Below are 22,575 nucleotides of genomic sequence, written 5' to 3'. Positions count from 1 at the left end.
ATTTTCGGTGAGACATTGACGATCATGATAAATGAAATTGTTCGTGGTGCTGCTGTCCCTTCGAAGTTCGTTGCAGGGCGTATTATATTAATTCCGAAGACACCGACAGCATGCCGTGTTGAGGCATTACGCCCTATCACACTTTTAAATGCAGACTATAAACTGGCGGCACGATGCCTCGCAACGAAACTCAATGTGGTCATGGACAAGATAATCAGTCCCTTTCAGTCGTGTGGTGTGCAACGCCGTAGCATTTTTCACGCTGCGGCTTCATACCGAGACGTGGTCGCGTACGCAGCCCTAAATGACCTGTCCGCTGGCATTCTCTCCATCGATTTTGCCAATGCATTCGACCGTATCGGGCACGATTATCTTCTGTCCGTCATGACAAAACTGGGGTTCGGCGGCCACTTTCTCGATGCTATACGGAATCTTTTAACATCGGCGACGTCAGTAATTGTCATCAATGGTTGGCAGTCGCCGCCCATTCCTATTACAAGATCCGTCAGACAGGGCTGTCCTTTATCAATGCTCCTATTTGTCATTGCGCTCGACCCGTTTTTGCGCGCAGTCGGTCGAATCATTGAAGGTGTCCAGGTCTGTCACGTCTCTCTCAAATGTGCTGCCTATGCTGACGACGTGGGACTTTTCATGGGGCGGGCACATGACTTGGACAGAGTTCGCGATGTTCTGACATTGTACGAACGTGCCTCTGGCGCCGTTCTGAATACGCGGAAAACTGTATTGGTACCACTGGGTCGGCGGGGACTGTCTGCTGAACGGGACTGGTTCCGTGTTGTGCGCACCCACAAAATTTTAGGACTCGACATTGTAGCGTGCCCACAAAAAATGCAAGTTTTAAACTGGAGGCGAATTCTTGGCACTGTGAAGGCCCTATGCCGCAGCCACTCAGGTCGCCGACTCAACTTACATCAACGTGTGGCTGTCATTAACACATTCATCTTATCGAACGCGTGGTACATCGCCCAACTGCTTAGTGTTCCGAAGCCGATCGGGAGGGCGATTTCGCAGGCAGTCTACTGGCTCCTGTGGCGGCATGAGATTTTTAAAGTCAAGGCTTCGACCTGTGTCATCGACAGGCAGCTGGGCGGCCTCGGTTTCACCGACGTTCCACGCAAATGCGGCGCGCTGCTCGTCCACCGGACAGCCACCCTGCAGTCCGACGACCCGGCAGGAACCACCGCGGCACTCCTGGAGCTCTACCGCCCACACTCTGAAGCGGCGCCCGTCTCTCTCGCGGCCATCCCGTATAAGATGTCCTACATACGGGAGTACTTTTTAACGAGGAGCTACGCTCTGTCGACGGCTACCGACAGACACAGGACCGCCCGAGGACTCTACGTTGCCCTGACTGGACGACCTCCGCGTCATAAACTGGTGTTCCGGAATCCCACAGTGGAATGGGTGAACGTGTGGGCAAACATCAACAACCCGGTGTTGCCGTCGGACGTGAGTGCGCTCTGGTTTAAGATCGTCAACAACACCCTAGCGACGAACCAGCGGCTTGCCGACATTCATCTCCTTCCCTCTGCCAACTGTGGTAGATGTGGTGCTGTGGACACACGAGAACATCGTTTTGAGTGTGCATCGGTGTCGACGGTATGGCGGCTGTGTCAACGAATGGTCGCCCACATTAATAGAACGCCTCCTCACCTTGTGACTGTTCGTCGTGTGATAGTGCCTAACTTCAAAGCTTTTCCGCGGACGAAAAACAACGCCACTGTCTGGATCTTAGGGCATACGATTTATGCCCTTATCGATATGGCCGTCACTGATACTGTGATTTACCTGGATTATTTGTGGGCCCAGTATATGACACTGAAGGATTGCGTTCAATTTCGCGAACTGTTTGCGAATTTTTTGAAGGCGGCCTTGGATTACGGCTATGAAATGGAACTGCGGCAAACACCTTGAACTGAGATTACTGAGCTGACGCGTTCCACTTTTAATTTCTCTTTCCTTCTTTTATTTGTTTTAGTTGTGTTATGGTTGGTGACTCGTGCCACAACCTCACTACGGGTCGTTCTGGTTTTATCTCCAAGGGAGGAGTGTCCTTTTAATTTTGAGGAATTTTATTTTATTTTGTTTACAAGACTTCATCTGTATTTTAGAAGATACAGTCTCTTAATTTCTGTTCCCGGACTGTCGCGATTTCATTTTATTACTTTCCTGTGATTTCTGTTTCTTTCGTGTGATGCACACATCGACATAAACTCTCATGTTGTGCTGTTGTGCTGTGTTGACACCTGTTTTGTAACAACTCTCTGCTACATCGGAGTGAGTGACGTTAGTCAGGAGGGAGAATATTTTCCTTTTAAGCGGAATATGATTTTAGTTGCACTACGCGCAAAAGAGTTGAACCAGCGGAGGAAAGAACACCGTCCACGAATTCCGCGATAAAATTACTCTTAGTTCCTCATTTTTCTGTGGAAGAAGACACCACACCATCTGAGCAGAAGATGATTTTGTTTTAAGTTATTCCTCTGTTCCACGAAGTTCGACAGTCCAGCAAATATAGCGATGAAGCTCGCCGAAGAAGGCATATTTTGGTGAGAGTAAGGAGGGCTATAAGGGGAGTTGGGAGGCCCTAAAAAAAAAAAAAAAAAAAAAAAGTGGTAGAATGCTCGCCTGCCACGCGGGCGGCCCGGGTTCGATTCCCGGCCGATGCATCATTTTGTTTTTTCTCCGGTAGGGGTGCTGCGTGTCTTTCGCACTCGAACTGCGTGAGCCATGAGAATGAACCGCGGGATTCCGTGTGGAAAGAACCAATCATGCAGCGCGGACGACTGCTCGTTTGGACTCCTGCGTGCTATTGTACATACTGGCGTCGGCCTAGCATCGCAAGTTGCCTGCCGCGCCGTGAATGCACGTGTAGCAACAGAAAAAATGAGCCAGGGAGTGCAGACTCTCTACCACTTGTATTCGGTACTTACCAAGATTCCAGAAGGTCTAACGATCGCCTGCCTCGGTAGCGCAGTAGGCAGCGCGTAAGTCTCATAATCTTAAGGTCGTGAGTTCGATCCTCACCCGGGGCATCTAATTTTCTGTGACTGAAGGTGGTGCTGTTGCTAGGGCGCCAACTTATTTCTTGTTTGTTATCCGCAACGTTTCAACGCTTCAGCGGGAAAATGTTTACTTCCTGTTATTGCTACATACAGCTTCCCTATTCCTCTTCTCCCAGCAGAGCATGAAGCCAAAAGCATTGCTCTGCGACGTTTGAGGTGCGCGCCTTGCCAGTCAGTATGTGCAAAGATGCTCGCAAAGAGAGCGACAATGCGACAAGCGACCGTACGAACGGTCGAATGAAACGGCCGCATCCGGTGTGGTCTAGTGGCTAGGATACCTGGCTTTCACCCAGGAGGCCCGGGTTCGATTCCCGGTACCGGAACGGAATTTTTTCCACACGAATCGTGACAAGTTTGAGCTGTCCGAGCGGCCGTTTCCCGTCCTGCTCGCAATATAGCTACTGTTTCGTGACCGTCAGCAGAATATAGACTAGGGAAGCAGACACACGACGACCATAGGAATGGTGTATGGCTTCATGCCACCTGATTCCAGCGTAGGGCTGAGCAACTGCATCTGCCGAGGCCCGTTAGCTCAGTTGGTTAGAGCGTCGTGCTAATAACGCGAAGGTCGTGGGTTCGATCCCCCCACGGGCCACTTCTCTTTTACTACTGCGAAAAGGCAGCGCCGATTTCAGCTGGCGAGTGTGATGACCAAATGATCATCACCCTGCGTGGAAGTTGACAGAGGATCCGAACCCGACTCGTCGGGAAGCACTACAGCATTCACTCGGCAATGGCCATAATATCTTGAATACACTGGTTAGAGAAAATGAAAGAAAATGTCCGATTGCCGATGCGTAACAACTTTGGCCCTTGTCAGTACTTGGGCGGGTGAGCGCATGGGAACACAGGGCAGTATTGGCAGTTTTACTTCCTATTTTTGTTTCTCCTTTGTTTTCGGAGCTACAGCCCGATTCGGCCAGGGAGACGCCACCGTGAAATGAAGGGGGCGTGCTGTGTGTCCATCGCCTCGCCTCGCCTCTCCTTACCTCTCTCAGTCGTTTCTCGTGCTTGTCGTTTTGATATAGGCCGATTTGAGAGCGTCAGCTCTCGCGTCAGCTGAGCAAAGTCGAGACAAGTCGAGACACACTAAGGGCTGGTATGCAGCGAGTAAGAGGGCGAAAAAACAATAGTTTAAGAGCGCGTGGCAAAAGTACTCATACGCGAAATTAAAAGCCTGCTGCGGTGGCCGGGAATCGAACCCGGATCAACTGCTTGGAAGGCAACTATGCTGACCATTACACCACCACCGCACACGCGAGCGCCCCGCCACCGCGCTGAGTCGGCTTCCCGCCTGTCGGCAGCGGCCGAAGGTGATCGTACCCGGCAGGCGCATTTCGAGGCAGGCTAGGGGAGCACATCCAGACGCATTCGGACAGCGTATCCGCGCACATTTCGCATCCTTTGGCAAGAGTCGGCGCCGGCGGCGCAAGAGTACGCAGAGGACCGCGTTCTGGCGGCATCTTTAAGCAGTGCAGTGCAGGATTCAGCGTCTGCAGCATCTTCTCCACAGAATGCTACGGCGCTTGACGGCAGTCCCACTTTCCCTTGAGACATCTGCTCGGGAAGCAGCGTGAAGGTACCGCTGGCCCGAGCATCGGTGGTTCAGTGGTAGAATGCTCGCCTGCCACGCGGGCGGCCCGGGTTCGATTCCCGGCCGATGCATCATTTTGTTTTTTCTCCGGTAGGGGTGCTGCGTGTCTTTCGCACTCGAACTGCGTGAGCCATGAGAATGAACCGCGGGATTCCGTGTGGAAAGAACCAATCATGCAGCGCGGACGACTGCTCGTTTGGACTCCTGCGTGCTATTGTACATACTGGCGTCGGCCTAGCATCGCAAGTTGCCTGCCGCGCCGTGAATGCACGTGTAGCAACAGAAAAAATGAGCCAGGGAGTGCAGACTCTCTACCACTTGTATTCGGTACTTACCAAGATTCCAGAAGGTCTAACGATCGCCTGCCTCGGTAGCGCAGTAGGCAGCGCGTAAGTCTCATAATCTTAAGGTCGTGAGTTCGATCCTCACCCGGGGCATCTAATTTTCTGTGACTGAAGGTGGTGCTGTTGCTAGGGCGCCAACTTATTTCTTGTTTGTTATCCGCAACGTTTCAACGCTTCAGCGGGAAAATGTTTACTTCCTGTTATTGCTACATACAGCTTCCCTATTCCTCTTCTCCCAGCAGAGCATGAAGCCAAAAGCATTGCTCTGCGACGTTTGAGGTGCGCGCCTTGCCAGTCAGTATGTGCAAAGATGCTCGCAAAGAGAGCGACAATGCGACAAGCGACCGTACGAACGGTCGAATGAAACGGCCGCATCCGGTGTGGTCTAGTGGCTAGGATACCTGGCTTTCACCCAGGAGGCCCGGGTTCGATTCCCGGTACCGGAACGGAATTTTTTCCACACGAATCGTGACAAGTTTGAGCTGTCCGAGCGGCCGTTTCCCGTCCTGCTCGCAATATAGCTACTGTTTCGTGACCGTCAGCAGAATATAGACTAGGGAAGCAGACACACGACGACCATAGGAATGGTGTATGGCTTCATGCCACCTGATTCCAGCGTAGGGCTGAGCAACTGCATCTGCCGAGGCCCGTTAGCTCAGTTGGTTAGAGCGTCGTGCTAATAACGCGAAGGTCGTGGGTTCGATCCCCCCACGGGCCACTTCTCTTTTACTACTGCGAAAAGGCAGCGCCGATTTCAGCTGGCGAGTGTGATGACCAAATGATCATCACCCTGCGTGGAAGTTGACAGAGGATCCGAACCCGACTCGTCGGGAAGCACTACAGCATTCACTCGGCAATGGCCATAATATCTTGAATACACTGGTTAGAGAAAATGAAAGAAAATGTCCGATTGCCGATGCGTAACAACTTTGGCCCTTGTCAGTACTTGGGCGGGTGAGCGCATGGGAACACAGGGCAGTATTGGCAGTTTTACTTCCTATTTTTGTTTCTCCTTTGTTTTCGGAGCTACAGCCCGATTCGGCCAGGGAGACGCCACCGTGAAATGAAGGGGGCGTGCTGTGTGTCCATCGCCTCGCCTCGCCTCTCCTTACCTCTCTCAGTCGTTTCTCGTGCTTGTCGTTTTGATATAGGCCGATTTGAGAGCGTCAGCTCTCGCGTCAGCTGAGCAAAGTCGAGACAAGTCGAGACACACTAAGGGCTGGTATGCAGCGAGTAAGAGGGCGAAAAAACAATAGTTTAAGAGCGCGTGGCAAAAGTACTCATACGCGAAATTAAAAGCCTGCTGCGGTGGCCGGGAATCGAACCCGGATCAACTGCTTGGAAGGCAACTATGCTGACCATTACACCACCACCGCACAAGCGAGCGCCCCGCCACCGCGCTGAGTCGGCTTCCCGCCTGTCGGCAGCGGCCGAAGGTGATCGTACCCGGCAGGCGCATTTCGAGGCAGGCTAGGGGAGCACATCCAGACGCATTCGGACAGCGTATCCGCGCACATTTCGCATCCTTTGGCAAGAGTCGGCGCCGGCGGCGCAAGAGTACGCAGAGGACCGCGTTCTGGCGGCATCTTTAAGCAGTGCAGTGCAGGATTCAGCGTCTGCAGCATCTTCTCCACAGAATGCTACGGCGCTTGACGGCAGTCCCACTTTCCCTTGAGACATCTGCTCGGGAAGCAGCGTGAAGGTACCGCTGGCCCGAGCATCGGTGGTTCAGTGGTAGAATGCTCGCCTGCCACGCGGGCGGCCCGGGTTCGATTCCCGGCCGATGCATCATTTTGTTTTTTCTCCGGTAGGGGTGCTGCGTGTCTTTCGCACTCGAACTGCGTGAGCCATGAGAATGAACCGCGGGATTCCGTGTGGAAAGAACCAATCATGCAGCGCGGACGACTGCTCGTTTGGACTCCTGCGTGCTATTGTACATACTGGCGTCGGCCTAGCATCGCAAGTTGCCTGCCGCGCCGTGAATGCACGTGTAGCAACAGAAAAAATGAGCCAGGGAGTGCAGACTCTCTACCACTTGTATTCGGTACTTACCAAGATTCCAGAAGGTCTAACGATCGCCTGCCTCGGTAGCGCAGTAGGCAGCGCGTAAGTCTCATAATCTTAAGGTCGTGAGTTCGATCCTCACCCGGGGCATCTAATTTTCTGTGACTGAAGGTGGTGCTGTTGCTAGGGCGCCAACTTATTTCTTGTTTGTTATCCGCAACGTTTCAACGCTTCAGCGGGAAAATGTTTACTTCCTGTTATTGCTACATACAGCTTCCCTATTCCTCTTCTCCCAGCAGAGCATGAAGCCAAAAGCATTGCTCTGCGACGTTTGAGGTGCGCGCCTTGCCAGTCAGTATGTGCAAAGATGCTCGCAAAGAGAGCGACAATGCGACAAGCGACCGTACGAACGGTCGAATGAAACGGCCGCATCCGGTGTGGTCTAGTGGCTAGGATACCTGGCTTTCACCCAGGAGGCCCGGGTTCGATTCCCGGTACCGGAACGGAATTTTTTCCACACGAATCGTGACAAGTTTGAGCTGTCCGAGCGGCCGTTTCCCGTCCTGCTCGCAATATAGCTACTGTTTCGTGACCGTCAGCAGAATATAGACTAGGGAAGCAGACACACGACGACCATAGGAATGGTGTATGGCTTCATGCCACCTGATTCCAGCGTAGGGCTGAGCAACTGCATCTGCCGAGGCCCGTTAGCTCAGTTGGTTAGAGCGTCGTGCTAATAACGCGAAGGTCGTGGGTTCGATCCCCCCACGGGCCACTTCTCTTTTACTACTGCGAAAAGGCAGCGCCGATTTCAGCTGGCGAGTGTGATGACCAAATGATCATCACCCTGCGTGGAAGTTGACAGAGGATCCGAACCCGACTCGTCGGGAAGCACTACAGCATTCACTCGGCAATGGCCATAATATCTTGAATACACTGGTTAGAGAAAATGTCCGATTGCCGATGCGTAACAACTTTGGCCCTTGTCAGTACTTGGGCGGGTGAGCGCATGGGAACACAGGGCAGTATTGGCAGTTTTACTTCCTATTTTTGTTTCTCCTTTGTTTTCGGAGCTACAGCCCGATTCGGCCAGGGAGACGCCACCGTGAAATGAAGGGGGCGTGCTGTGTGTCCATCGCCTCGCCTCGCCTCTCCTTACCTCTCTCAGTCGTTTCTCGTGCTTGTCGTTTTGATATAGGCCGATTTGAGAGCGTCAGCTCTCGCGTCAGCTGAGCAAAGTCGAGACAAGTCGAGACACACTAAGGGCTGGTATGCAGCGAGTAAGAGGGCGAAAAAACAATAGTTTAAGAGCGCGTGGCAAAAGTACTCATACGCGAAATTAAAAGCCTGCTGCGGTGGCCGGGAATCGAACCCGGATCAACTGCTTGGAAGGCAACTATGCTGACCATTACACCACCACCGCACAAGCGAGCGCCCCGCCACCGCGCTGAGTCGGCTTCCCGCCTGTCGGCAGCGGCCGAAGGTGATCGTACCCGGCAGGCGCATTTCGAGGCAGGCTAGGGGAGCACATCCAGACGCATTCGGACAGCGTATCCGCGCACATTTCGCATCCTTTGGCAAGAGTCGGCGCCGGCGGCGCAAGAGTACGCAGAGGACCGCGTTCTGGCGGCATCTTTAAGCAGTGCAGTGCAGGATTCAGCGTCTGCAGCATCTTCTCCACAGAATGCTACGGCGCTTGACGGCAGTCCCACTTTCCCTTGAGACATCTGCTCGGGAAGCAGCGTGAAGGTACCGCTGGCCCGAGCATCGGTGGTTCAGTGGTAGAATGCTCGCCTGCCACGCGGGCGGCCCGGGTTCGATTCCCGGCCGATGCATCATTTTGTTTTTTCTCCGGTAGGGGTGCTGCGTGTCTTTCGCACTCGAACTGCGTGAGCCATGAGAATGAACCGCGGGATTCCGTGTGGAAAGAACCAATCATGCAGCGCGGACGACTGCTCGTTTGGACTCCTGCGTGCTATTGTACATACTGGCGTCGGCCTAGCATCGCAAGTTGCCTGCCGCGCCGTGAATGCACGTGTAGCAACAGAAAAAATGAGCCAGGGAGTGCAGACTCTCTACCACTTGTATTCGGTACTTACCAAGATTCCAGAAGGTCTAACGATCGCCTGCCTCGGTAGCGCAGTAGGCAGCGCGTAAGTCTCATAATCTTAAGGTCGTGAGTTCGATCCTCACCCGGGGCATCTAATTTTCTGTGACTGAAGGTGGTGCTGTTGCTAGGGCGCCAACTTATTTCTTGTTTGTTATCCGCAACGTTTCAACGCTTCAGCGGGAAAATGTTTACTTCCTGTTATTGCTACATACAGCTTCCCTATTCCTCTTCTCCCAGCAGAGCATGAAGCCAAAAGCATTGCTCTGCGACGTTTGAGGTGCGCGCCTTGCCAGTCAGTATGTGCAAAGATGCTCGCAAAGAGAGCGACAATGCGACAAGCGACCGTACGAACGGTCGAATGAAACGGCCGCATCCGGTGTGGTCTAGTGGCTAGGATACCTGGCTTTCACCCAGGAGGCCCGGGTTCGATTCCCGGTACCGGAACGGAATTTTTTCCACACGAATTGTGACAAGTTTGAGCTGTCCGAGCGGCCGTTTCCCGTCCTGCTCGCAATATAGCTACTGTTTCGTGACCGTCAGCAGAATATAGACTAGGGAAGCAGACACACGACGACCATAGGAATGGTGTATGGCTTCATGCCACCTGATTCCAGCGTAGGGCTGAGCAACTGCATCTGCCGAGGCCCGTTAGCTCAGTTGGTTAGAGCGTCGTGCTAATAACGCGAAGGTCGTGGGTTCGATCCCCCCCACGGGCCACTTCTCTTTTACTACTGCGAAAAGGCAGCGCCGATTTCAGCTGGCGAGTGTGATGACCAAATGATCATCACCCTGCGTGGAAGTTGACAGAGGATCCGAACCCGACTCGTCGGGAAGCACTACAGCATTCACTCGGCAATGGCCATAATATCTTGAATACACTGGTTAGAGAAAATGAAAGAAAATGTCCGATTGCCGATGCGTAACAACTTTGGCCCTTGTCAGTACTTGGGCGGGTGAGCGCATGGGAACACAGGGCAGTATTGGCAGTTTTACTTCCTATTTTTGTTTCTCCTTTGTTTTCGGAGCTACAGCCCGATTCGGCCAGGGAGACGCCACCGTGAAATGAAGGGGGCGTGCTGTGTGTCCATTGCCTCGCCTCGCCTCTCCTTACCTCTCTCAGTCGTTTCTCGTGCTTGTCGTTTTGATATAGGCCGATTTGAGAGCGTCAGCTCTCGCGTCAGCTGAGCAAAGTCGAGACAAGTCGAGACACACTAAGGGCTGGTATGCAGCGAGTAAGAGGGCGAAAAAACAATAGTTTAAGAGCGCGTGGCAAAAGTACTCATACGCGAAATTAAAAGCCTGCTGCGGTGGCCGGGAATCGAACCCGGATCAACTGCTTGGAAGGCAACTATGCTGACCATTACACCACCACCGCACAAGCGAGCGCCCCGCCACCGCGCTGAGTCGGCTTCCCGCCTGTCGGCAGCGGCCGAAGGTGATCGTACCCGGCAGGCGCATTTCGAGGCAGGCTAGGGGAGCACATCCAGACGCATTCGGACAGCGTATCCGCGCACATTTCGCATCCTTTGGCAAGAGTCGGCGCCGGCGGCGCAAGAGTACGCAGAGGACCGCGTTCTGGCGGCATCTTTAAGCAGTGCAGTGCAGGATTCAGCGTCTGCAGCATCTTCTCCACAGAATGCTACGGCGCTTGACGGCAGTCCCACTTTCCCTTGAGACATCTGCTCGGGAAGCAGCGTGAAGGTACCGCTGGCCCGAGCATCGGTGGTTCAGTGGTAGAATGCTCGCCTGCCACGCGGGCGGCCCGGGTTCGATTCCCGGCCGATGCATCATTTTGTTTTTTCTCCGGTAGGGGTGCTGCGTGTCTTTCGCACTCGAACTGCGTGAGCCATGAGAATGAACCGCGGGATTCCGTGTGGAAAGAACCAATCATGCAGCGCGGACGACTGCTCGTTTGGACTCCTGCGTGCTATTGTACATACTGGCGTCGGCCTAGCATCGCAAGTTGCCTGCCGCGCCGTGAATGCACGTGTAGCAACAGAAAAAATGAGCCAGGGAGTGCAGACTCTCTACCACTTGTATTCGGTACTTACCAAGATTCCAGAAGGTCTAACGATCGCCTGCCTCGGTAGCGCAGTAGGCAGCGCGTAAGTCTCATAATCTTAAGGTCGTGAGTTCGATCCTCACCCGGGGCATCTAATTTTCTGTGACTGAAGGTGGTGCTGTTGCTAGGGCGCCAACTTATTTCTTGTTTGTTATCCGCAACGTTTCAACGCTTCAGCGGGAAAATGTTTACTTCCTGTTATTGCTACATACAGCTTCCCTATTCCTCTTCTCCCAGCAGAGCATGAAGCCAAAAGCATTGCTCTGCGACGTTTGAGGTGCGCGCCTTGCCAGTCAGTATGTGCAAAGATGCTCGCAAAGAGAGCGACAATGCGACAAGCGACCGTACGAACGGTCGAATGAAACGGCCGCATCCGGTGTGGTCTAGTGGCTAGGATACCTGGCTTTCACCCAGGAGGCCCGGGTTCGATTCCCGGTACCGGAACGGAATTTTTTCCACACGAATCGTGACAAGTTTGAGCTGTCCGAGCGGCCGTTTCCCGTCCTGCTCGCAATATAGCTACTGTTTCGTGACCGTCAGCAGAATATAGACTAGGGAAGCAGACACACGACGACCATAGGAATGGTGTATGGCTTCATGCCACCTGATTCCAGCGTAGGGCTGAGCAACTGCATCTGCCGAGGCCCGTTAGCTCAGTTGGTTAGAGCGTCGTGCTAATAACGCGAAGGTCGTGGGTTCGATCCCCCCACGGGCCACTTCTCTTTTACTACTGCGAAAAGGCAGCGCCGATTTCAGCTGGCGAGTGTGATGACCAAATGATCATCACCCTGCGTGGAAGTTGACAGAGGATCCGAACCCGACTCGTCGGGAAGCACTACAGCATTCACTCGGCAATGGCCATAATATCTTGAATACACTGGTTAGAGAAAATGTCCGATTGCCGATGCGTAACAACTTTGGCCCTTGTCAGTACTTGGGCGGGTGAGCGCATGGGAACACAGGGCAGTATTGGCAGTTTTACTTCCTATTTTTGTTTCTCCTTTGTTTTCGGAGCTACAGCCCGATTCGGCCAGGGAGACGCCACCGTGAAATGAAGGGGGCGTGCTGTGTGTCCATCGCCTCGCCTCGCCTCTCCTTACCTCTCTCAGTCGTTTCTCGTGCTTGTCGTTTTGATATAGGCCGATTTGAGAGCGTCAGCTCTCGCGTCAGCTGAGCAAAGTCGAGACAAGTCGAGACACACTAAGGGCTGGTATGCAGCGAGTAAGAGGGCGAAAAAACAATAGTTTAAGAGCGCGTGGCAAAAGTACTCATACGCGAAATTAAAAGCCTGCTGCGGTGGCCGGGAATCGAACCCGGATCAACTGCTTGGAAGGCAACTATGCTGACCATTACACCACCACCGCACAAGCGAGCGCCCCGCCACCGCGCTGAGTCGGCTTCCCGCCTGTCGGCAGCGGCCGAAGGTGATCGTACCCGGCAGGCGCATTTCGAGGCAGGCTAGGGGAGCACATCCAGACGCATTCGGACAGCGTATCCGCGCACATTTCGCATCCTTTGGCAAGAGTCGGCGCCGGCGGCGCAAGAGTACGCAGAGGACCGCGTTCTGGCGGCATCTTTAAGCAGTGCAGTGCAGGATTCAGCGTCTGCAGCATCTTCTCCACAGAATGCTACGGCGCTTGACGGCAGTCCCACTTTCCCTTGAGACATCTGCTCGGGAAGCAGCGTGAAGGTACCGCTGGCCCGAGCATCGGTGGTTCAGTGGTAGAATGCTCGCCTGCCACGCGGGCGGCCCGGGTTCGATTCCCGGCCGATGCATCATTTTGTTTTTTCTCCGGTAGGGGTGCTGCGTGTCTTTCGCACTCGAACTGCGTGAGCCATGAGAATGAACCGCGGGATTCCGTGTGGAAAGAACCAATCATGCAGCGCGGACGACTGCTCGTTTGGACTCCTGCGTGCTATTGTACATACTGGCGTCGGCCTAGCATCGCAAGTTGCCTGCCGCGCCGTGAATGCACGTGTAGCAACAGAAAAAATGAGCCAGGGAGTGCAGACTCTCTACCACTTGTATTCGGTACTTACCAAGATTCCAGAAGGTCTAACGATCGCCTGCCTCGGTAGCGCAGTAGGCAGCGCGTAAGTCTCATAATCTTAAGGTCGTGAGTTCGATCCTCACCCGGGGCATCTAATTTTCTGTGACTGAAGGTGGTGCTGTTGCTAGGGCGCCAACTTATTTCTTGTTTGTTATCCGCAACGTTTCAACGCTTCAGCGGGAAAATGTTTACTTCCTGTTATTGCTACATACAGCTTCCCTATTCCTCTTCTCCCAGCAGAGCATGAAGCCAAAAGCATTGCTCTGCGACGTTTGAGGTGCGCGCCTTGCCAGTCAGTATGTGCAAAGATGCTCGCAAAGAGAGCGACAATGCGACAAGCGACCGTACGAACGGTCGAATGAAACGGCCGCATCCGGTGTGGTCTAGTGGCTAGGATACCTGGCTTTCACCCAGGAGGCCCGGGTTCGATTCCCGGTACCGGAACGGAATTTTTTCCACACGAATTGTGACAAGTTTGAGCTGTCCGAGCGGCCGTTTCCCGTCCTGCTCGCAATATAGCTACTGTTTCGTGACCGTCAGCAGAATATAGACTAGGGAAGCAGACACACGACGACCATAGGAATGGTGTATGGCTTCATGCCACCTGATTCCAGCGTAGGGCTGAGCAACTGCATCTGCCGAGGCCCGTTAGCTCAGTTGGTTAGAGCGTCGTGCTAATAACGCGAAGGTCGTGGGTTCGATCCCCCCCACGGGCCACTTCTCTTTTACTACTGCGAAAAGGCAGCGCCGATTTCAGCTGGCGAGTGTGATGACCAAATGATCATCACCCTGCGTGGAAGTTGACAGAGGATCCGAACCCGACTCGTCGGGAAGCACTACAGCATTCACTCGGCAATGGCCATAATATCTTGAATACACTGGTTAGAGAAAATGAAAGAAAATGTCCGATTGCCGATGCGTAACAACTTTGGCCCTTGTCAGTACTTGGGCGGGTGAGCGCATGGGAACACAGGGCAGTATTGGCAGTTTTACTTCCTATTTTTGTTTCTCCTTTGTTTTCGGAGCTACAGCCCGATTCGGCCAGGGAGACGCCACCGTGAAATGAAGGGGGCGTGCTGTGTGTCCATTGCCTCGCCTCGCCTCTCCTTACCTCTCTCAGTCGTTTCTCGTGCTTGTCGTTTTGATATAGGCCGATTTGAGAGCGTCAGCTCTCGCGTCAGCTGAGCAAAGTCGAGACAAGTCGAGACACACTAAGGGCTGGTATGCAGCGAGTAAGAGGGCGAAAAAACAATAGTTTAAGAGCGCGTGGCAAAAGTACTCATACGCGAAATTAAAAGCCTGCTGCGGTGGCCGGGAATCGAACCCGGATCAACTGCTTGGAAGGCAACTATGCTGACCATTACACCACCACCGCACAAGCGAGCGCCCCGCCACCGCGCTGAGTCGGCTTCCCGCCTGTCGGCAGCGGCCGAAGGTGATCGTACCCGGCAGGCGCATTTCGAGGCAGGCTAGGGGAGCACATCCAGACGCATTCGGACAGCGTATCCGCGCACATTTCGCATCCTTTGGCAAGAGTCGGCGCCGGCGGCGCAAGAGTACGCAGAGGACCGCGTTCTGGCGGCATCTTTAAGCAGTGCAGTGCAGGATTCAGCGTCTGCAGCATCTTCTCCACAGAATGCTACGGCGCTTGACGGCAGTCCCACTTTCCCTTGAGACATCTGCTCGGGAAGCAGCGTGAAGGTACCGCTGGCCCGAGCATCGGTGGTTCAGTGGTAGAATGCTCGCCTGCCACGCGGGCGGCCCGGGTTCGATTCCCGGCCGATGCATCATTTTGTTTTTTCTCCGGTAGGGGTGCTGCGTGTCTTTCGCACTCGAACTGCGTGAGCCATGAGAATGAACCGCGGGATTCCGTGTGGAAAGAACCAATCATGCAGCGCGGACGACTGCTCGTTTGGACTCCTGCGTGCTATTGTACATACTGGCGTCGGCCTAGCATCGCAAGTTGCCTGCCGCGCCGTGAATGCACGTGTAGCAACAGAAAAAATGAGCCAGGGAGTGCAGACTCTCTACCACTTGTATTCGGTACTTACCAAGATTCCAGAAGGTCTAACGATCGCCTGCCTCGGTAGCGCAGTAGGCAGCGCGTAAGTCTCATAATCTTAAGGTCGTGAGTTCGATCCTCACCCGGGGCATCTAATTTTCTGTGACTGAAGGTGGTGCTGTTGCTAGGGCGCCAACTTATTTCTTGTTTGTTATCCGCAACGTTTCAACGCTTCAGCGGGAAAATGTTTACTTCCTGTTATTGCTACATACAGCTTCCCTATTCCTCTTCTCCCAGCAGAGCATGAAGCCAAAAGCATTGCTCTGCGACGTTTGAGGTGCGCGCCTTGCCAGTCAGTATGTGCAAAGATGCTCGCAAAGAGAGCGACAATGCGACAAGCGACCGTACGAACGGTCGAATGAAACGGCCGCATCCGGTGTGGTCTAGTGGCTAGGATACCTGGCTTTCACCCAGGAGGCCCGGGTTCGATTCCCGGTACCGGAACGGAATTTTTTCCACACGAATCGTGACAAGTTTGAGCTGTCCGAGCGGCCGTTTCCCGTCCTGCTCGCAATATAGCTACTGTTTCGTGACCGTCAGCAGAATATAGACTAGGGAAGCAGACACACGACGACCATAGGAATGGTGTATGGCTTCATGCCACCTGATTCCAGCGTAGGGCTGAGCAACTGCATCTGCCGAGGCCCGTTAGCTCAGTTGGTTAGAGCGTCGTGCTAATAACGCGAAGGTCGTGGGTTCGATCCCCCCACGGGCCACTTCTCTTTTACTACTGCGAAAAGGCAGCGCCGATTTCAGCTGGCGAGTGTGATGACCAAATGATCATCACCCTGCGTGGAAGTTGACAGAGGATCCGAACCCGACTCGTCGGGAAGCACTACAGCATTCACTCGGCAATGGCCATAATATCTTGAATACACTGGTTAGAGAAAATGAAAGAAAATGTCCGATTGCCGATGCGTAACAACTTTGGCCCTTGTCAGTACTTGGGCGGGTGAGCGCATGGGAACACAGGGCAGTATTGGCAGTTTTACTTCCTATTTTTGTTTCTCCTTTGTTTTCGGAGCTACAGCCCGATTCGGCCAGGGAGACGCCACCGTGAAATGAAGGGGGCGTGCTGTGTGTCCATCGCCTCGCCTCGCCTCTCCTTACCTCTCTCAGTCGTTTCTCGTGCTTGTCGTTTTGATATAGGCCGATTTGAGAGCGTCAGCTCTCGCGTCAGCTGAGCAAAGTCGAGACAAGTCGAGACACACTAAGGGCTGGTATGCAGCGAGTAAGAGGGCGAAAAAACAATAGTTTAAGAGCGCGTGGCAAAAGTACTCATACGCGAAATTAAAAGCCTGCTGCGGTGGCCGGGAATCGAACCCGGATCAACTGCTTGGAAGGCAACTATGCTGACCATTACACCACCACCGCACAAGCGAGCGCCCCGCCACCGCGCTGAGTCGGCTTCCCGCCTGTCGGCAGCGGCCGAAGGTGATCGTACCCGGCAGGCGCATTTCGAGGCAGGCTAGGGGAGCACATCCAGACGCATTCGGACAGCGTATCCGCGCACATTTCGCATCCTTTGGCAAGAGTCGGCGCCGGCGGCGCAAGAGTACGCAGAGGACCGCGTTCTGGCGGCATCTTTAAGCAGTGCAGTGCAGGATTCAGCGTCTGCAGCATCTTCTCCACAGAATGCTACGGCGCTTGACGGCAGTCCCACTTTCCCTTGAGACATCTGCTCGGGAAGCAGCGTGAAGGTACCGCTGGCCCGAGCATCGGTGGTTCAGTGGTAGAATGCTCGCCTGCCACGCGGGCGGCCCGGGTTCGATTCCCGGCCGATGCATCATTTTGTTTTTTCTCCGGTAGGGGTGCTGCGTGTCTTTCGCACTCGAACTGCGTGAGCCATGAGAATGAACCGCGGGATTCCGTGTGGAAAGAACCAATCATGCAGCGCGGACGACTGCTCGTTTGGACTCCTGCGTGCTATTGTACATACTGGCGTCGGCCTAGCATCGCAAGTTGCCTGCCGCGCCGTGAATGCACGTGTAGCAACAGAAAAAATGAGCCAGGGAGTGCAGACTCTCTACCACTTGTATTCGGTACTTACCAAGATTCCAGAAGGTCTAACGATCGCCTGCCTCGGTAGCGCAGTAGGCAGCGCGTAAGTCTCATAATCTTAAGGTCGTGAGTTCGATCCTCACCCGGGGCATCTAATTTTCTGTGACTGAAGGTGGTGCTGTTGCTAGGGCGCCAACTTATTTCTTGTTTGTTATCCGCAACGTTTCAACGCTTCAGCGGGAAAATGTTTACTTCCTGTTATTGCTACATACAGCTTCCCTATTCCTCTTCTCCCAGCAGAGCATGAAGCCAAAAGCATTGCTCTGCGACGTTTGAGGTGCGCGCCTTGCCAGTCAGTATGTGCAAAGATGCTCGCAAAGAGAGCGACAATGCGACAAGCGACCGTACGAACGGTCGAATGAAACGGCCGCATCCGGTGTGGTCTAGTGGCTAGGATACCTGGCTTTCACCCAGGAGGCCCGGGTTCGATTCCCGGTACCGGAACGGAATTTTTTCCACACGAATCGTGACAAGTTTGAGCTGTCCGAGCGGCCGTTTCCCGTCCTGCTCGCAATATAGCTACTGTTTCGTGACCGTCAGCAGAATATAGACTAGGGAAGCAGACACACGACGACCATAGGAATGGTGTATGGCTTCATGCCACCTGATTCCAGCGTAGGGCTGAGCAACTGCATCTGCCGAGGCCCGTTAGCTCAGTTGGTTAGAGCGTCGTGCTAATAACGCGAAGGTCGTGGGTTCGATCCCCCCACGGGCCACTTCTCTTTTACTACTGCGAAAAGGCAGCGCCGATTTCAGCTGGCGAGTGTGATGACCAAATGATCATCACCCTGCGTGGAAGTTGACAGAGGATCCGAACCCGACTCGTCGGGAAGCACTACAGCATTCACTCGGCAATGGCCATAATATCTTGAATACACTGGTTAGAGAAAATGAAAGAAAATGTCCGATTGCCGATGCGTAACAACTTTGGCCCTTGTCAGTACTTGGGCGGGTGAGCGCATGGGAACACAGGGCAGTATTGGCAGTTTTACTTCCTATTTTTGTTTCTCCTTTGTTTTCGGAGCTACAGCCCGATTCGGCCAGGGAGACGCCACCGTGAAATGAAGGGGGCGTGCTGTGTGTCCATCGCCTCGCCTCGCCTCTCCTTACCTCTCTCAGTCGTTTCTCGTGCTTGTCGTTTTGATATAGGCCGATTTGAGAGCGTCAGCTCTCGCGTCAGCTGAGCAAAGTCGAGACAAGTCGAGACACACTAAGGGCTGGTATGCAGCGAGTAAGAGGGCGAAAAAACAATAGTTTAAGAGCGCGTGGCAAAAGTACTCATACGCGAAATTAAAAGCCTGCTGCGGTGGCCGGGAATCGAACCCGGATCAACTGCTTGGAAGGCAACTATGCTGACCATTACACCACCACCGCACAAGCGAGCGCCCCGCCACCGCGCTGAGTCGGCTTCCCGCCTGTCGGCAGCGGCCGAAGGTGATCGTACCCGGCAGGCGCATTTCGAGGCAGGCTAGGGGAGCACATCCAGACGCATTCGGACAGCGTATCCGCGCACATTTCGCATCCTTTGGCAAGAGTCGGCGCCGGCGGCGCAAGAGTACGCAGAGGACCGCGTTCTGGCGGCATCTTTAAGCAGTGCAGTGCAGGATTCAGCGTCTGCAGCATCTTCTCCACAGAATGCTACGGCGCTTGACGGCAGTCCCACTTTCCCTTGAGACATCTGCTCGGGAAGCAGCGTGAAGGTACCGCTGGCCCGAGCATCGGTGGTTCAGTGGTAGAATGCTCGCCTGCCACGCGGGCGGCCCGGGTTCGATTCCCGGCCGATGCATCATTTTGTTTTTTCTCCGGTAGGGGTGCTGCGTGTCTTTCGCACTCGAACTGCGTGAGCCATGAGAATGAACCGCGGGATTCCGTGTGGAAAGAACCAATCATGCAGCGCGGACGACTGCTCGTTTGGACTCCTGCGTGCTATTGTACATACTGGCGTCGGCCTAGCATCGCAAGTTGCCTGCCGCGCCGTGAATGCACGTGTAGCAACAGAAAAAATGAGCCAGGGAGTGCAGACTCTCTACCACTTGTATTCGGTACTTACCAAGATTCCAGAAGGTCTAACGATCGCCTGCCTCGGTAGCGCAGTAGGCAGCGCGTAAGTCTCATAATCTTAAGGTCGTGAGTTCGATCCTCACCCGGGGCATCTAATTTTCTGTGACTGAAGGTGGTGCTGTTGCTAGGGCGCCAACTTATTTCTTGTTTGTTATCCGCAACGTTTCAACGCTTCAGCGGGAAAATGTTTACTTCCTGTTATTGCTACATACAGCTTCCCTATTCCTCTTCTCCCAGCAGAGCATGAAGCCAAAAGCATTGCTCTGCGACGTTTGAGGTGCGCGCCTTGCCAGTCAGTATGTGCAAAGATGCTCGCAAAGAGAGCGACAATGCGACAAGCGACCGTACGAACGGTCGAATGAAACGGCCGCATCCGGTGTGGTCTAGTGGCTAGGATACCTGGCTTTCACCCAGGAGGCCCGGGTTCGATTCCCGGTACCGGAACGGAATTTTTTCCACACGAATCGTGACAAGTTTGAGCTGTCCGAGCGGCCGTTTCCCGTCCTGCTCGCAATATAGCTACTGTTTCGTGACCGTCAGCAGAATATAGACTAGGGAAGCAGACACACGACGACCATAGGAATGGTGTATGGCTTCATGCCACCTGATTCCAGCGTAGGGCTGAGCAACTGCATCTGCCGAGGCCCGTTAGCTCAGTTGGTTAGAGCGTCGTGCTAATAACGCGAAGGTCGTGGGTTCGATCCCCCCACGGGCCACTTCTCTTTTACTACTGCGAAAAGGCAGCGCCGATTTCAGCTGGCGAGTGTGATGACCAAATGATCATCACCCTGCGTGGAAGTTGACAGAGGATCCGAACCCGACTCGTCGGGAAGCACTACAGCATTCACTCGGCAATGGCCATAATATCTTGAATACACTGGTTAGAGAAAATGAAAGAAAATGTCCGATTGCCGATGCGTAACAACTTTGGCCCTTGTCAGTACTTGGGCGGGTGAGCGCATGGGAACACAGGGCAGTATTGGCAGTTTTACTTCCTATTTTTGTTTCTCCTTTGTTTTCGGAGCTACAGCCCGATTCGGCCAGGGAGACGCCACCGTGAAATGAAGGGGGCGTGCTGTGTGTCCATCGCCTCGCCTCGCCTCTCCTTACCTCTCTCAGTCGTTTCTCGTGCTTGTCGTTTTGATATAGGCCGATTTGAGAGCGTCAGCTCTCGCGTCAGCTGAGCAAAGTCGAGACAAGTCGAGACACACTAAGGGCTGGTATGCAGCGAGTAAGAGGGCGAAAAAACAATAGTTTAAGAGCGCGTGGCAAAAGTACTCATACGCGAAATTAAAAGCCTGCTGCGGTGGCCGGGAATCGAACCCGGATCAACTGCTTGGAAGGCAACTATGCTGACCATTACACCACCACCGCACAAGCGAGCTCCCCGCCACCGCGCTGAGTCGGCTTCCCGCCTGTCGGCAGCGGCCGAAGGTGATCGTACCCGGCAGGCGCATTTCGAGGCAGGCTAGGGGAGCACATCCAGACGCATTCGGACAGCGTATCCGCGCACATTTCGCATCCTTTGGCAAGAGTCGGCGCCGGCGGCGCAAGAGTACGCAGAGGACCGCGTTCTGGCGGCATCTTTAAGCAGTGCAGTGCAGGATTCAGCGTCTGCAGCATCTTCTCCACAGAATGCTACGGCGCTTGACGGCAGTCCCACTTTCCCTTGAGACATCTGCTCGGGAAGCAGCGTGAAGGTACCGCTGGCCCGAGCATCGGTGGTTCAGTGGTAGAATGCTCGCCTGCCACGCGGGCGGCCCGGGTTCGATTCCCGGCCGATGCATTATTTTGTTTTTTCTCCGGTAGGGGTGCTGCGTGTCTTTCGCACTCGAACTGCGTGAGCCATGAGAATGAACCGCGGGATTCCGTGTGGAAAGAACCAATCATGCAGCGCGGACGACTGCTCGTTTGGACTCCTGCGTGCTATTGTACATACTGGCGTCGGCCTAGCATCGCAAGTTGCCTGCCGCGCCGTGAATGCACGTGTAGCAACAGAAAAAATGAGCCAGGGAGTGCAGACTCTCTACCACTTGTATTCGGTACTTACCAAGATTCCAGAAGGTCTAACGATCGCCTGCCTCGGTAGCGCAGTAGGCAGCGCGTAAGTCTCATAATCTTAAGGTCGTGAGTTCGATCCTCACCCGGGGCATCTAATTTTCTGTGACTGAAGGTGGTGCTGTTGCTAGGGCGCCAACTTATTTCTTGTTTGTTATCCGCAACGTTTCAACGCTTCAGCGGGAAAATGTTTACTTCCTGTTATTGCTACATACAGCTTCCCTATTCCTCTTCTCCCAGCAGAGCATGAAGCCAAAAGCATTGCTCTGCGACGTTTGAGGTGCGCGCCTTGCCAGTCAGTATGTGCAAAGATGCTCGCAAAGAGAGCGACAATGCGACAAGCGACCGTACGAACGGTCGAATGAAACGGCCGCATCCGGTGTGGTCTAGTGGCTAGGATACCTGGCTTTCACCCAGGAGGCCCGGGTTCGATTCCCGGTACCGGAACGGAATTTTTTCCACACGAATCGTGACAAGTTTGAGCTGTCCGAGCGGCCGTTTCCCGTCCTGCTCGCAATATAGCTACTGTTTCGTGACCGTCAGCAGAATATAGACTAGGGAAGCAGACACACGACGACCATAGGAATGGTGTATGGCTTCATGCCACCTGATTCCAGCGTAGGGCTGAGCAACTGCATCTGCCGAGGCCCGTTAGCTCAGTTGGTTAGAGCGTCGTGCTAATAACGCGAAGGTCGTGGGTTCGATCCCCCCACGGGCCACTTCTCTTTTACTACTGCGAAAAGGCAGCGCCGATTTCAGCTGGCGAGTGTGATGACCAAATGATCATCACCCTGCGTGGAAGTTGACAGAGGATCCGAACCCGACTCGTCGGGAAGCACTACAGCATTCACTCGGCAATGGCCATAATATCTTGAATACACTGGTTAGAGAAAATGAAAGAAAATGTCCGATTGCCGATGCGTAACAACTTTGGCCCTTGTCAGTACTTGGGCGGGTGAGCGCATGGGAACACAGGGCAGTATTGGCAGTTTTACTTCCTATTTTTGTTTCTCCTTTGTTTTCGGAGCTACAGCCCGATTCGGCCAGGGAGACGCCACCGTGAAATGAAGGGGGCGTGCTGT

The 22,575-nt window shown here is 53.9% G+C and overlaps 48 non-coding genes across 48 annotated transcripts; 39 read left to right on the top strand and 9 right to left on the bottom strand.

Annotated features, from left to right (window-relative positions):
• The first annotated feature begins 2,983 nt into the window (after positions 1-2,983).
• Trnam-cau lies at positions 2,984-3,056 on the top strand. The gene has a single exon. It is a non-coding gene; the product is annotated as a tRNA-Met (tRNA).
• Positions 3,057-3,337: 281 nt separating this feature from the next.
• On the top strand, positions 3,338-3,409 carry Trnae-uuc. Its single transcript has one exon. It is a non-coding gene; the product is annotated as a tRNA-Glu (tRNA).
• Positions 3,410-3,607: 198 nt separating this feature from the next.
• Trnai-aau lies at positions 3,608-3,681 on the top strand. The gene has a single exon. It is a non-coding gene; the product is annotated as a tRNA-Ile (tRNA).
• A 586-nt stretch (positions 3,682-4,267) lies between these two features.
• On the bottom strand, positions 4,268-4,339 carry Trnag-ucc. Its single transcript has one exon. It is a non-coding gene; the product is annotated as a tRNA-Gly (tRNA).
• A 341-nt stretch (positions 4,340-4,680) lies between these two features.
• On the top strand, positions 4,681-4,751 carry Trnag-gcc. Its single transcript has one exon. It is a non-coding gene; the product is annotated as a tRNA-Gly (tRNA).
• A 293-nt stretch (positions 4,752-5,044) lies between these two features.
• On the top strand, positions 5,045-5,117 carry Trnam-cau. Its single transcript has one exon. It is a non-coding gene; the product is annotated as a tRNA-Met (tRNA).
• A 281-nt stretch (positions 5,118-5,398) lies between these two features.
• Positions 5,399-5,470, top strand: Trnae-uuc. Its single transcript has one exon. It is a non-coding gene; the product is annotated as a tRNA-Glu (tRNA).
• A 198-nt stretch (positions 5,471-5,668) lies between these two features.
• Trnai-aau lies at positions 5,669-5,742 on the top strand. Its single transcript has one exon. It is a non-coding gene; the product is annotated as a tRNA-Ile (tRNA).
• Positions 5,743-6,328: 586 nt separating this feature from the next.
• On the bottom strand, positions 6,329-6,400 carry Trnag-ucc. Its single transcript has one exon. It is a non-coding gene; the product is annotated as a tRNA-Gly (tRNA).
• A 341-nt stretch (positions 6,401-6,741) lies between these two features.
• On the top strand, positions 6,742-6,812 carry Trnag-gcc. The gene has a single exon. It is a non-coding gene; the product is annotated as a tRNA-Gly (tRNA).
• A 293-nt stretch (positions 6,813-7,105) lies between these two features.
• Positions 7,106-7,178, top strand: Trnam-cau. The gene has a single exon. It is a non-coding gene; the product is annotated as a tRNA-Met (tRNA).
• A 281-nt stretch (positions 7,179-7,459) lies between these two features.
• Trnae-uuc lies at positions 7,460-7,531 on the top strand. The gene has a single exon. It is a non-coding gene; the product is annotated as a tRNA-Glu (tRNA).
• A 198-nt stretch (positions 7,532-7,729) lies between these two features.
• Trnai-aau lies at positions 7,730-7,803 on the top strand. The gene has a single exon. It is a non-coding gene; the product is annotated as a tRNA-Ile (tRNA).
• Positions 7,804-8,379: 576 nt separating this feature from the next.
• Positions 8,380-8,451, bottom strand: Trnag-ucc. The gene has a single exon. It is a non-coding gene; the product is annotated as a tRNA-Gly (tRNA).
• Positions 8,452-8,792: 341 nt separating this feature from the next.
• Trnag-gcc lies at positions 8,793-8,863 on the top strand. The gene has a single exon. It is a non-coding gene; the product is annotated as a tRNA-Gly (tRNA).
• Positions 8,864-9,156: 293 nt separating this feature from the next.
• Positions 9,157-9,229, top strand: Trnam-cau. Its single transcript has one exon. It is a non-coding gene; the product is annotated as a tRNA-Met (tRNA).
• A 281-nt stretch (positions 9,230-9,510) lies between these two features.
• Trnae-uuc lies at positions 9,511-9,582 on the top strand. The gene has a single exon. It is a non-coding gene; the product is annotated as a tRNA-Glu (tRNA).
• A 198-nt stretch (positions 9,583-9,780) lies between these two features.
• On the top strand, positions 9,781-9,855 carry Trnai-aau. Its single transcript has one exon. It is a non-coding gene; the product is annotated as a tRNA-Ile (tRNA).
• Positions 9,856-10,441: 586 nt separating this feature from the next.
• On the bottom strand, positions 10,442-10,513 carry Trnag-ucc. Its single transcript has one exon. It is a non-coding gene; the product is annotated as a tRNA-Gly (tRNA).
• Positions 10,514-10,854: 341 nt separating this feature from the next.
• Trnag-gcc lies at positions 10,855-10,925 on the top strand. The gene has a single exon. It is a non-coding gene; the product is annotated as a tRNA-Gly (tRNA).
• Positions 10,926-11,218: 293 nt separating this feature from the next.
• On the top strand, positions 11,219-11,291 carry Trnam-cau. Its single transcript has one exon. It is a non-coding gene; the product is annotated as a tRNA-Met (tRNA).
• Positions 11,292-11,572: 281 nt separating this feature from the next.
• Trnae-uuc lies at positions 11,573-11,644 on the top strand. Its single transcript has one exon. It is a non-coding gene; the product is annotated as a tRNA-Glu (tRNA).
• A 198-nt stretch (positions 11,645-11,842) lies between these two features.
• Trnai-aau lies at positions 11,843-11,916 on the top strand. The gene has a single exon. It is a non-coding gene; the product is annotated as a tRNA-Ile (tRNA).
• A 576-nt stretch (positions 11,917-12,492) lies between these two features.
• On the bottom strand, positions 12,493-12,564 carry Trnag-ucc. Its single transcript has one exon. It is a non-coding gene; the product is annotated as a tRNA-Gly (tRNA).
• A 341-nt stretch (positions 12,565-12,905) lies between these two features.
• On the top strand, positions 12,906-12,976 carry Trnag-gcc. Its single transcript has one exon. It is a non-coding gene; the product is annotated as a tRNA-Gly (tRNA).
• Positions 12,977-13,269: 293 nt separating this feature from the next.
• On the top strand, positions 13,270-13,342 carry Trnam-cau. Its single transcript has one exon. It is a non-coding gene; the product is annotated as a tRNA-Met (tRNA).
• A 281-nt stretch (positions 13,343-13,623) lies between these two features.
• On the top strand, positions 13,624-13,695 carry Trnae-uuc. Its single transcript has one exon. It is a non-coding gene; the product is annotated as a tRNA-Glu (tRNA).
• A 198-nt stretch (positions 13,696-13,893) lies between these two features.
• On the top strand, positions 13,894-13,968 carry Trnai-aau. Its single transcript has one exon. It is a non-coding gene; the product is annotated as a tRNA-Ile (tRNA).
• Positions 13,969-14,554: 586 nt separating this feature from the next.
• Trnag-ucc lies at positions 14,555-14,626 on the bottom strand. Its single transcript has one exon. It is a non-coding gene; the product is annotated as a tRNA-Gly (tRNA).
• A 341-nt stretch (positions 14,627-14,967) lies between these two features.
• Positions 14,968-15,038, top strand: Trnag-gcc. Its single transcript has one exon. It is a non-coding gene; the product is annotated as a tRNA-Gly (tRNA).
• A 293-nt stretch (positions 15,039-15,331) lies between these two features.
• Positions 15,332-15,404, top strand: Trnam-cau. The gene has a single exon. It is a non-coding gene; the product is annotated as a tRNA-Met (tRNA).
• A 281-nt stretch (positions 15,405-15,685) lies between these two features.
• On the top strand, positions 15,686-15,757 carry Trnae-uuc. The gene has a single exon. It is a non-coding gene; the product is annotated as a tRNA-Glu (tRNA).
• A 198-nt stretch (positions 15,758-15,955) lies between these two features.
• On the top strand, positions 15,956-16,029 carry Trnai-aau. Its single transcript has one exon. It is a non-coding gene; the product is annotated as a tRNA-Ile (tRNA).
• A 586-nt stretch (positions 16,030-16,615) lies between these two features.
• On the bottom strand, positions 16,616-16,687 carry Trnag-ucc. The gene has a single exon. It is a non-coding gene; the product is annotated as a tRNA-Gly (tRNA).
• A 341-nt stretch (positions 16,688-17,028) lies between these two features.
• Trnag-gcc lies at positions 17,029-17,099 on the top strand. The gene has a single exon. It is a non-coding gene; the product is annotated as a tRNA-Gly (tRNA).
• A 293-nt stretch (positions 17,100-17,392) lies between these two features.
• On the top strand, positions 17,393-17,465 carry Trnam-cau. Its single transcript has one exon. It is a non-coding gene; the product is annotated as a tRNA-Met (tRNA).
• A 281-nt stretch (positions 17,466-17,746) lies between these two features.
• Positions 17,747-17,818, top strand: Trnae-uuc. The gene has a single exon. It is a non-coding gene; the product is annotated as a tRNA-Glu (tRNA).
• A 198-nt stretch (positions 17,819-18,016) lies between these two features.
• On the top strand, positions 18,017-18,090 carry Trnai-aau. Its single transcript has one exon. It is a non-coding gene; the product is annotated as a tRNA-Ile (tRNA).
• A 586-nt stretch (positions 18,091-18,676) lies between these two features.
• On the bottom strand, positions 18,677-18,748 carry Trnag-ucc. The gene has a single exon. It is a non-coding gene; the product is annotated as a tRNA-Gly (tRNA).
• Positions 18,749-19,089: 341 nt separating this feature from the next.
• Positions 19,090-19,160, top strand: Trnag-gcc. Its single transcript has one exon. It is a non-coding gene; the product is annotated as a tRNA-Gly (tRNA).
• A 293-nt stretch (positions 19,161-19,453) lies between these two features.
• Trnam-cau lies at positions 19,454-19,526 on the top strand. The gene has a single exon. It is a non-coding gene; the product is annotated as a tRNA-Met (tRNA).
• Positions 19,527-19,807: 281 nt separating this feature from the next.
• Positions 19,808-19,879, top strand: Trnae-uuc. Its single transcript has one exon. It is a non-coding gene; the product is annotated as a tRNA-Glu (tRNA).
• Positions 19,880-20,077: 198 nt separating this feature from the next.
• Trnai-aau lies at positions 20,078-20,151 on the top strand. Its single transcript has one exon. It is a non-coding gene; the product is annotated as a tRNA-Ile (tRNA).
• Positions 20,152-20,737: 586 nt separating this feature from the next.
• Positions 20,738-20,809, bottom strand: Trnag-ucc. The gene has a single exon. It is a non-coding gene; the product is annotated as a tRNA-Gly (tRNA).
• Positions 20,810-21,150: 341 nt separating this feature from the next.
• Positions 21,151-21,221, top strand: Trnag-gcc. Its single transcript has one exon. It is a non-coding gene; the product is annotated as a tRNA-Gly (tRNA).
• A 293-nt stretch (positions 21,222-21,514) lies between these two features.
• Trnam-cau lies at positions 21,515-21,587 on the top strand. The gene has a single exon. It is a non-coding gene; the product is annotated as a tRNA-Met (tRNA).
• Positions 21,588-21,868: 281 nt separating this feature from the next.
• Positions 21,869-21,940, top strand: Trnae-uuc. The gene has a single exon. It is a non-coding gene; the product is annotated as a tRNA-Glu (tRNA).
• A 198-nt stretch (positions 21,941-22,138) lies between these two features.
• Positions 22,139-22,212, top strand: Trnai-aau. The gene has a single exon. It is a non-coding gene; the product is annotated as a tRNA-Ile (tRNA).
• The last annotated feature ends 363 nt before the right edge of the window (positions 22,213-22,575 follow it).

Source organism: Schistocerca americana, unplaced genomic scaffold (genome assembly GCF_021461395.2).
Source record: "Schistocerca americana isolate TAMUIC-IGC-003095 unplaced genomic scaffold, iqSchAmer2.1 HiC_scaffold_133, whole genome shotgun sequence".
NCBI classification, from domain to species: domain Eukaryota; kingdom Metazoa; phylum Arthropoda; class Insecta; order Orthoptera; family Acrididae; genus Schistocerca; species Schistocerca americana.
The sequence above is the reverse complement of the archived record's forward strand: the minus strand, read 5'-3'. Positions and strand labels throughout refer to the sequence as shown.